Source organism: Perca fluviatilis, chromosome 5 (assembly GCF_010015445.1).
Source record: "Perca fluviatilis chromosome 5, GENO_Pfluv_1.0, whole genome shotgun sequence".
In the NCBI taxonomy this organism is placed as follows: Eukaryota; Metazoa; Chordata; class Actinopteri; order Perciformes; family Percidae; genus Perca; species Perca fluviatilis.
This window is the reverse complement of record NC_053116.1, coordinates 32,332,454-32,343,671: the sequence shown is the minus strand read 5'-3', so window position 1 is coordinate 32,343,671 and position 11,218 is coordinate 32,332,454.

Here is an 11,218-nt window from a genome sequence, read left to right as displayed (position 1 = left end):
GAGCTAGTAGGCTACGATCAAAACGTGAGATATCTAATCAATATGTTTACAACTGTCGGGGGGTGTTCACAGTTGGGACTGGCAAGTTAGCCCATTGCTAGCATATAGCTAGCATGATGCTTTGTATTTTCTAGATCTAGATAAGTTTACCGGTACTTATCTGAACTAACGACATGATCACTGTCACTAGATATAAAGAAAACATTGACTTTCACTTGGTGCTATTCACCGACGGTAAAAACACATCTTCCCTCATCCCAGTCAGTCACCATAGTTACAGTACTAGGCTGATACACAGTCACCATAGTTCTAGTACCAGGCTGATACCATCGCCCCAACATATATATATATATATATATATATATATATATATATATATATATATATATATATATATTGCGTATATGGGAAGGCTCAAGCTGTTGGCAAACAACAAAATTCCTTAACTGACCAATAGAACGTCATGCTCATTCTACAGCTGAGCACTACATGTGGCATCAAAATGCACGAAATAAAAGACACTGTAGCACAGAAACCAGGTAAAGAGCAGCTGAAATGATACTGGTAAAAAACCCACTGGACAACGACCAAAAGGCATAATTGGGCACTTTAAGGTTGTACCAGAATAGGTTTACATGGTTTAATTTTCAAAAAACACCATATTTTTGTTGTACTGCACAGCTCTCTCTCACTGCTCAGATGTAGAGCATGTCAGCTAGCTAACTCTAGAGACAGTAAAAGAGAGCCTGTTTCTCCAACTTTGGTCAGTTACAAGGCAGGATTAGCTGGGAGACTTCTAAATGAGGGCACACATGTAAGTAGTTCTTTTGTAGATTATGGTGAACTTGTGTGTGTTGTAGCAGTGCTTTGCTATTGAGAACGACGTAGCATGCTAGCGTTAGCATTAGCGTTAGCATTAGCGTTAGCATTAGCGTTAGCATGCTAAAGCTAACGGTTGTGGTTAGCCAGCTCATTTCTACGGTGGCCGGCAAGTGCAATGCAACATTACAAAGAATGAAACACTTTTACAAAGCTTGAGACAAATTTACATTATGGAAAACAAATTTACATTTTGGAAAACAAATTTACATTTTGGAAAACAAAATAACATTTTAGAAAACAAATTTACATTTTTGAAAACAAAATAACATTTTAGAAAACAAATTTACATTTTTGAAAACAAAATAACATTTTGGAAAACAAATTTACATTTTAGAAAACAAATTTACATTTTGGAAAACAAAATAACATTTTAGAAAACTAATTTACATTTTCGAAAACAAATTTACATTTTAGAAAACAAATTAACAAGATGCAAAACACTTTTACCAGTCCCGAAACAAATTTACAAATGACAGATTCTTCACGGAAAGGGAATGTACCACATACCGGAAGTGATGAGGTGTTGTTGGTGAGCGCGCAGTCAATATGTGTTGTTGTGGTGAGTATATGGCGTGAATGAAGTTTATGGTGACTTTATGCTGGTGGTTTCGGTTGAGTTTTTATATGACGCGGACCTGACGGAAACATTGGAAAAACAGGGAACGTATCGACAGCCGCGGCCGGATCGAAGCTACAGCAGGGGGCAGCTGAGTCCGTCTGCAGCTGCAGGACCTGGAGCTCACTGTCCATTCCTGGGGGCCAAAACCGACACCACGCAGCTGGAGACCCAGGCCGTATTGCTGGGCCCGCTGGAGGGAAGGGAAGCCCGGAGAATCAGATCCAGGACTGAACGGAGCGGACTGTCACAGCCTGCTGAAGTTTAAATCACAGGTTTCCTAAAGGGAGTCTGGCGGGACTCAGACTGTGGACTACGAAACACGACTCTTAAAGTCTCGTTAAATAAATAAATACATGCAGAAATAAATGAATCATTAGTGGGGGAGTGAGCCTGGACATTTCAGTCTGTTTAAACTTCACTTTGAAGCAGAACCTCTTAGTTCAGAAGGGTGAAGTTTCCGTTTGTACTCGTATCTGTGAACTGATTATAATAAATATTCTTTGTATTAACACATTAATTAGTCTCTTTGTCTTTTTGTTTAAAAAAACTAGAACATCGCATGAGATTTTGACGATTTATAGTGATTTTATTTCCGTTAGACCTTTGCCTACATTGACGCTGATGCATTAAGGACGGTCCATAGACAGTATATAAGGGAGTGCCTCCCCTGTTCCAAGATGGCGGCTCTATTGATGCATTCGATCCATAACTGCCGTAGTCAAGGCGACATGTATACAACACCTCATCACTTCCGGTATGTGGTACATTCCCTTTCCGTGAAGAATCTGTCATTTGTAAATTTGTTTCGGGACTGGTAAAAGTGTTTTGCATCTTGTTAATTTGTTTTCTAAAATGTAAATTTGTTTTCTAAAATGTAAATTTGTTTTCTAAAATGTTATTTTGTTTTCCAAAATGTAAATTTGTTTTCTAAAATGTAAATTTGTTTTCTAAAATGTTATTTTGTTTTCCAAAATGTAAATTTGTTTTCTAAAATGTTATTTTGTTTTCCAAAATGTAAATTTGTTTTCTAAAATGTTATTTTGTTTTCCAAAATGTAAATTTGTTTTCCAAAATGTAAAAGTGTTTCATTCTTTGTAATGTTGCATTGCACTTCCCGGCCACCGTATATTTCGGACTGTGACGTCACAGTCCGAGCCGATTTTGAACAGCTCACCAGGAGACTGAAGGCAGGACACATTCAGAAACCGTATCTCACTCAAAACACCATGGATGGATTTTTTTCAAAGTTTGTATGCGTGTGGAAGCACCAGAGACACAAAAGAACACCCCAAATCCCAGAAAAAGTGTTTTTTTCATAATATGGGCACTTTAAGGGTATAATAAAGAATTCAACCATCTTTTTTAAAATCACCTCTAGACAGGAAACATTTGACAGTGGTAGCAGACATGGACATGACAACATGGAAAGTGTAATACTGACCATATTTCAAACAGGATTGTAAACTAACGGTGCCAGGGACTAACAGCAATACAAAACATACTATATCAAACCCTCTGTTCAGATTTTGTGTAACGCCAGTGTCGTAGGGTACAGATCTCATGCACAGGAGCAGGAGAGCAAGGTTTTAACTTTCAGTTTCCACACTTTCTACCCGTGTCTGTTAGTTTGCAGAGGTATTTGCCTGCCATGCACACGGGTCCTGCATTTGGGTTCATATAACTTTTTATTGGGAGCGGTGCTTTCAATATTGAGGCCCAGGATAGTGTTTGTTATAAAACAGTACCTCCCCTGGGATATCTGCTTTCTCTGTTACACAGGAATGTACAGAAATTGAGACCTTGTGAAGACTTCAGAGTAGGGCATCCAAGAGAGAGGTAGAAACACACACACACACACACACACACACACACACACACACACACACACACAACTCACACACAGTGAGAGAAAGTGTGCCTGAGTTTTGTCTTGAACACAGAGCTTTAAACACTACCACATGCTAAGAATCCATCAGTGAAAGAGAGACACACTCACAAACTGTGTACACACATGGTTGCATATGGTTGCGTCTGTGCATGGCAGTGTATTTGTGTATTTACTGTATTCTCACCTATCTAACTGTGTAGGAGAATTAGAGAGATGGGGGTGGGGGTGGGGGTGGTGGACTTGAGCTGACTGTATTATCCACTGTTGACGGCTCAGACTGATCAGAATGTACTTTGCAGAAAACCATGAAGCTCTGTTTGCCTGCTTAAAGTCAATAAGAAACGCAGCCAAAGATTTAAAGTGTTGTTTAACTTGGTCACTCGCACACTCTCGACGGTGCTTATTACAATGCACAATAGCTATTTGGGAGAATTATGTAAGAAGATGCATGGCCAGTCAGAAAATGTGTTTTCCAGAAACTGTCATCATCGTCCAACATTTCCTGGTTAGCGTTACAGTTTCTTCTGTGGTCTGACTATTCTCTGCCATGTGTGTGTGTGTGTGTGTGTGTGTGTGTTTGTATTCTTCACTTCATTTTCCCCACTTTTATATGAATCTCAGACCAGCCGTTTCCAACTGAAACCATTCATTCAGTGAAACGATCCCAGATCACGCTCCAGAACCACAATGAGAGGAGAAAATCACATCCAGCACATATCGCAGGCAGATTATGTCCAATAGATTCAATAGAGAGGCCTCTATGTGAATGGAGTAGAAAATAGAGTTGTTTGTGTGTGTGTGTGTGTGTGTGTGTGTGTGTGTGTGTGTGTGTGTGTGTGTGTGTGTGTGTGTGTGTGTGTGTGTGTGTATCAGTGTCAGCTAGGCGATGATGACCTGACAGAGCGCTGCGAGAAAATATTGATGCATCCAGATTTTTGCGTAAAACAATCGTATGTACGGTTTCAGTACAGATTTGTGCGTAGTGTGTGCGTAGTGTGTGCAGTGAATGAGGCCCAACATCCTGGACAATCCGAACAACAGTTGACAGTTTTCACCTTTTCTTCTGATGGAGAGTTGCTTGAATGAAAAACAAAACTATTGGCATTGCTAAACACTACTACAGGTAAGTAAGAAAATCCTTTTTTTTGTAATTTGGGTGAACCAACCCTTGTAAACAACATCTACTGACAGCTGTATAATACGAATTCAGGTGAATCAGTAAGCATAATCTAACCAATGTTCATTATATTAGAAAATCTTAAACAATAGAGTTGCATAATCATGTATGAAAAGCGTTTATCTCATCATGGCCTTTAGAATGACTTGGTTATACTCATATTTTAATACAAGATCAAAATCACACCAGTATTTTCTAAATCCTCTGTATTGGTGTACCGCTGGTCTGAACTACTGTATCTTGGTTAATGCAGTATGACAGTAAGAAAATACATGTGTTGGTGTAGCCTTTGTAAAGTATTTAAACTACGGTACAGATCTGGTTTTACAATCTGTGTGTATGCAGAACTGCTTTGCCATTGATTATATCAAGTAACAGCCCAAGGTCCTGCTGGCACTCTGAATGCTACTTGGCGAAGAGAAAAAGAGGTCTCTCTCTCTCATACACAAAATAAATAGTTTCTCTCTCTCTCTCTCTCTCTCTCTCTCTCTCTCTCTCTCTCTCTCTCTCTCTCTCTCCTCATTGGATGCATTTACTTTGATGGTTTTCCAGAGTGTTCGTCACCACAAATGAAAAGCGGTTCAGTGACATTCGTTTGCGTCATTTTGTGTACTTACGCTTGGACTCAAACAAGCAGCTTTCCAAACAGAAACAGCAGACATGGTCGGCAAGCCTCATTCAAGGTTGCACTTTCACACTAACAGCAAAGCCACACAAACAAACAACACACACACACACACACACACACACACACACACTCAAATTTGGTAGGTCTTGAGCCTTTCAGATTTTTTGAGAGCCAAGAAATGCCAAAGCCATGCAGCCTTGCACCCACCTTATATCCTGGTAGTCTTTGTGTGTGTGTGTGTGTGTGTGTGTGTGTGTGTGTGTGTGTGTGTGTGTGTGTGTGTGTGTGTGTGTGTGTGTGTGTGTGTGTGTGTACCAGTTTGCTTGGCAAGGAAGGGTGGGAAGAAGCGTTTGTGTTGTACAGGCACTGACACATCACACCATCACTGAGCACAATCGGGCTGGTAGAGACTTTCAGGGGAGGCGATGTTATGCTCCCAGCTGGTTTTGTTTACTTTCTGTACACAGTCAGCAACCATAAAGAACAAGCTAAAAAACAAACCAGCAAATATCAAATGCATTTAATCTTGATTTGTATATTTGGTTCTGGATGAAGACACAGGAAGGAAATGCTTCATGTACTGGATCAGTTGACTGAGGCAGAAGAAAACTTTATGGTGAACTGATGTGGGGGAAAAAAATATATATATTACAAATGCGTCCAACAGTATCGGAGAGCAGGAAGCATGGGTAGTTAAATATGATACTCTGACATACCAACTACATAAAGATCCATATACTAATTGATGCACAGCTGTTGCACTCAATTGTTTGTTAGACCTCAGTGACAGCAGAGTCACAGAGGGTTGGTTGTAGATGTGTTTTTTTTTTTTCCTCTGCTCTGTTTTACAACCTCTCCTGCTCCCTGGCCTGCTTCCCTTTGCTCACAGCAGGCCGCTGGGCCTGTGGGAGGAATCAAAGACTCTCCTCAATTCGTTATATAAGAGCACTGCTGCTCGTTATCAACCTTTCTCAACTGTCGTTTCAGGCTTTTAACTTCCACAAGCTGTTAAAGCTATAGTGCATAGTTTCTGTCGCCCCCTATGAGGATTTCTATGTAATGACAACAACACTGTCGGCGCGTCCACATGATACAAGCCTTATTACTCGAAGTTCTCGAGTTTCTGCAAGCGTAAGTCGCCGGACAAAACCAATTTCTGAACACAGCCATACTGAGAAATACAGAGAGAGTTGTGTGGAGCTGATAGTCTTAATTAGCTTTGTATCCACTCATTTGGCAATGGCTTGAATGTGACAGATGTTCATTGATATAAAAAGTTACGCACTAAAGCTTTAAGTGTCATCTATCATCTTCTTTGTTGTAGAAGTAGTAGTAGTAGTAGTAGTAGTAGTAGTAGTATTAGTAGTAGTAATAGTAGTAGTAGTAGTAGCATTAGCAGAAGAAATTGTAAAAGTAATAATGATAGCTGTACAAACACCAAGGAGAATGGCATTTCCACCTGGGTGTCATATGTCCATCACTGCCGATCGGCGCTGGAGCCAATAATTACCTGCACCTACTGCAGAGTCATTTCTCCCGGGAATGAATGCCGTCTGTAACTAGGGCTGCATGATTATGGAAAAAACTCATAATTACGATTATTTTGGTCAATATTGAAATCAAGATTATTTAACATGATTACTCATTGACTTTTGGAAAGATGTTGCAATTATTGAACTGTGAAACTGTTAAACAAATCAACAGTGAAAGCACCTAGAGCTGTGACATTTCCCTTAATACTTTTCCTATTTGAACACTTTTTTTCATTCAGAGACAAGACAAATTTGTTTACTTGCAAAACGTAATGTGCAAAATAATCGTTTTTTTTTTCAATGTCTCTCTGTTTTTGTGATCATTAGGAGCAGAAATCAATTAATTGCACAGCCCTAATTGTAAGCTTTCCCACTGAAGACAACAGTATTCTAGCAAACAAGTTAGTGAGTCCAGCTTCTGAGACATGAGACAAAATTACATCAAAATTACTTTTAATTTAATTATGAAATGTTATTTTTTACTTCTTATTTATTACCAACTAATTATTAACAGCAACACAAATAGTAATAGTCACAAATAGTAGCTGTAGTCTTTGTACTAGTATTACTAAACAGTAAAAGTAGTAGTACTAATAGCTGTGGTTGCAGCATTGGTAATAGCAGCAGTAATCATGGCTCTAGAGCACAGATGTTCAACAGGGGGTCCTCAGAGGCACTGCAGGGGAGCCGCCAAATTTTTATTTAATACTTTTTTGAAAGTTTTATTTCCCCCCCAAAACGTTAATTCAGTTAGGAACACTCTCGTTATAGATTTTTAACCATTTATTGCAACAAATGGAAATACAATTATGCTTGGCGTTGATGGCTCCGCTCTTGCTAATGCTCCCTGGACCAGCCAAGCAGCATGATACACTGAAACAGGAAGCACCATGCAGAAACCCCCTGGGTAAAAAAAAGAGTGAGCCAAAAGAAAGACATTGAAAACCATTTTAACTAGGACTGAACTAGGAAGGTGGAGGCTGGGGTGGTGGAGGCACAACGTTTCAAGCAGCAGTGAGTGAAGCAGCGTCAGTGTAGCAGGGATCAGTGAGGAGGGAGTCACATTTGAAAGTACCGCCTTGACGTGAGAATGGCGGTGATTGGTGTGTGTCTGACAGGAATGACAATTCAATCAGCGGGGGTGAAATCTGTGGCCTGCTGCGTGATCTAACGCTAACCAGATGGCCAACCGTCGGCAGAAAAGCCAGTCGGACTGATCAGTCTCCCGGAATTGGTCCAAAAAGTGCCACAGAACACACCGAAGAGACGAGACGTAATACATCTCCATAACAGAAGGCGGCGCTAATCTGTATTGTTGCCTAAAAAATTTAAACCGGCCGCTGATTGGACGAACGCCAGACTGTCATGGCGGCTCGTTCAGAATACGATCTCATATTGTACTAAAATAGTTCACTGAAACATGTTTCTGAAAACATTTTAAGCGAGAAATAGGCCATGCAGTTGCTGTCTGTCTTCATTTCAGATCAACAAAGGTCAGTTTAAAAGATTTTCGTCAGATTTTGAGAGACTCTAGTCACGCTCATTCCGCTCCCCGTTTCCGGGTGAGTCCCGACTGCCCTGTCTCCGACTGAACATGTCAGGTCGGCCAAAATAAAGGCCGACAGCTCCTCAGACAGACAACGGCACGGAACACACTGAACAGATTCGAGTCACCGACCTCGCCAGACTGTCCAACGGCCGATTATCGGGTTAGTGTGTCAGCGCCTTTAGGGCCTCATTCACCAACATCTACCTACATTTTTTCTTAAATTTGTTCTTAAGAAAGTTTCTAAGAAAAGTCTGATTCATGACATGTTCTTAAATAGTAGAATTGTTCAAAGGTGTGTTCTTAGAATGATGAATCCCAATGTCTTCGTAAGTTGAAAGCTCATGCCCGTTGCTCCTATTTAGCATAGGTAAACGCCCCGTTAATTCCCATGAGATGGCAGGGCTGTGTGCACACTTAGAGAAATGTAAAAAAAGACGTTTTAAAGACAGTGGAGGCATCGACTCCAAAAGAAAGAAAAACTTTAGTAATTCTGAAGTGGAGGTACTGCTGCAAGAAGTTAGATCATATTTAGTAGCATCAGCAGTAGATACAAAGCAGCAAATAAAACCGATGCATGGAATGCAATTACTCAGCAATTCAGAGATGAAGTACTGTATATAGGCCAAGCACAATTCATACACAATGGCAATATAAAGTGCTTTACAAATGAGCAGAAGTGTAAGTGTAGCGTGTATTTATTAAAACAAACAAACATATAATTATGTGTAAAATAACAAAAATAATTAGTTACAAAATTATAAAGAACGCATATATAAATTAGAACGCACGAAAACGGTATAACTACTTATTTTGTGTATAACGTGTATAACGTATAACGTGTCAGCTCTCAATTGTGCGTAAGAGTGCTCTTGAGTGTGTGTATATTCTGTTTTTACCTAAGAACAAATCCCCAATGAGAAAACATTGGTGAATACCAGAATCTTGGTGAAAACTGCGTAAGTGGGGTTTCTGAACAAATTTGTTCACGAGAACGTTTGGTGAATATGTCTGAAAATATCCATTAACATGAATCCAATGCGATTTAGCAAATATAAATCAGCCTATTCGTACTGATGATAGGCTTACTGGCCTGCAGGTAAGGTAGCTAATATGGTAGCCATGCAGTTAAAGGTGCTGTAGGTAAGATTGTGAAGATCTCAGTCCATCCCCCCTTTCTGCTAAAGCCCATACCAGTCTCTTAAGCCCTTCCCTCCACAAGGGAGAGCTGTGCACAATAGTGCACGTGTGAAGAGGGGGGAAGTGGAAGAAACCTATCTGCAGCTTGTGCACAGGGAAGGGGGAGGGGAGGACGCTATGATATGCGTGTGCCTGAGCAGTGATTGACACGCAGTTAGACACCTCCCTTGGCCGTGATTGGTGCATCTGAAGAGGGAGCGGTGGATTTTTTGCAAATTGCACAACAGGCTGTAGGTGGTGCCAAAGGAACCGGATTTTTTATTTTTAAATTGCCTGCTTCCTGTAGTTCTACTCGAACATAGGGTCAGTTTCAGCAAATATGACAGTTAGTTTTATAAGTCTTACCTACTTCATCTTTAAGCTTAAGGATTCACTGTGCCTTCCACATGTATGGTTGACATTAAAACATGATGATATAGGAATTTGTAAATAGTAGCTTAGTATCGTAGGGCACCATAAAAGCTATGTAGGCATGTGCCGGTTACCGGTTTCAAGGTATACAGCTGTTTCAAAAAGTCACGGTTTCAAAGGGCCAAGTTTAATATGCAACTCAACTATTAAATGTAGTAGGTGGTCCCTGCTCATCTCTCTTTCAGGTTAAGGGTCCTTGGGCTAAAAAAGGTTGAAGACCCCTGCCCTAGAGAGTGAAATGACAGGAACCTCAGGGTGACATGTGAGCAACATGTGTGTAACATTTTCTTTATTTAAAAGTGATGCAATCGTGATGTTTTTTTAGTGAGAATCTATAATTACAATATTAAATTTGACTCAACAATACATCCAGTTATTCTCATTTTCAATCCCATGTAATATTCATCAGACATTCAGTGTCAGACGAAAAGCAACACCTGCTGCTCCTATACATCTTCAGAAGAGGAAATAAATAAATACAATTTGTGGAGCGGAAGCAAAGGAAAGCAGTGAGTCAGTCAGTAGAAACATGTGTTAGTGTGTGTTTATGTATAGGCAGGGCAATGGTAAACTACCCTGCGCTGACTGCTTCTCTGCAGGCAGGAGACGTCAGTTGATCCTTCTCCCATGACCCGGCTGACCCCGACACTTTGAGTGTCTCCACAGATGCAGGCACACCGAGGATCCCCGTCACCTTATACAAGTTCCCAAAATGCCGAGCACAAGAATCTTTGACCCCGACGCTTGAACCCCATATATTCAAACTACAAAATCATGTTACTTGAACCCCCTTGCACTTGCAGGAGGTTGACTAGTAATTGTTATTTTTAATATTGTTATAAGCTCATTCAAATTTAAATATTAATAGATGGCGAAAATATCCAGCTTACCACGTAATTTTTTTCACTTTGAACCTTAAAATAATATGTTTTTCTGAATAGGTTTCCATGTAAACAAATGTCTGGGGCATGTTTAGGGGCATTTCAGATGTGATTTTTACCTCCACACAACTCTTGAATGTGTTTATATTTTTTCTTTCCAAACATTCAGTGTGCGACAGATCTTTCTCCAGAAAAGAAATACTGTTCTGCGCAGAAGGCGCATCCAGTTTATTTGCAGACTGTGAGCAGTGATTGCATGTCTGAAAAGACAGAGTGCCACGTACAGAAACTACAACTGAATGAAAGTGCTTTAAGGACAATGAAAATAACAAATTTATTCAGATAAATCCAAAAACAAAGTTTAGATTTTTTTTTTTAATGCAGTTTCAAAAGGTTTTGCTAAAAAAGTGTCAGTATCTTGAGAAAAAAAGGAAAAGGTAGCAGATTGCATGGC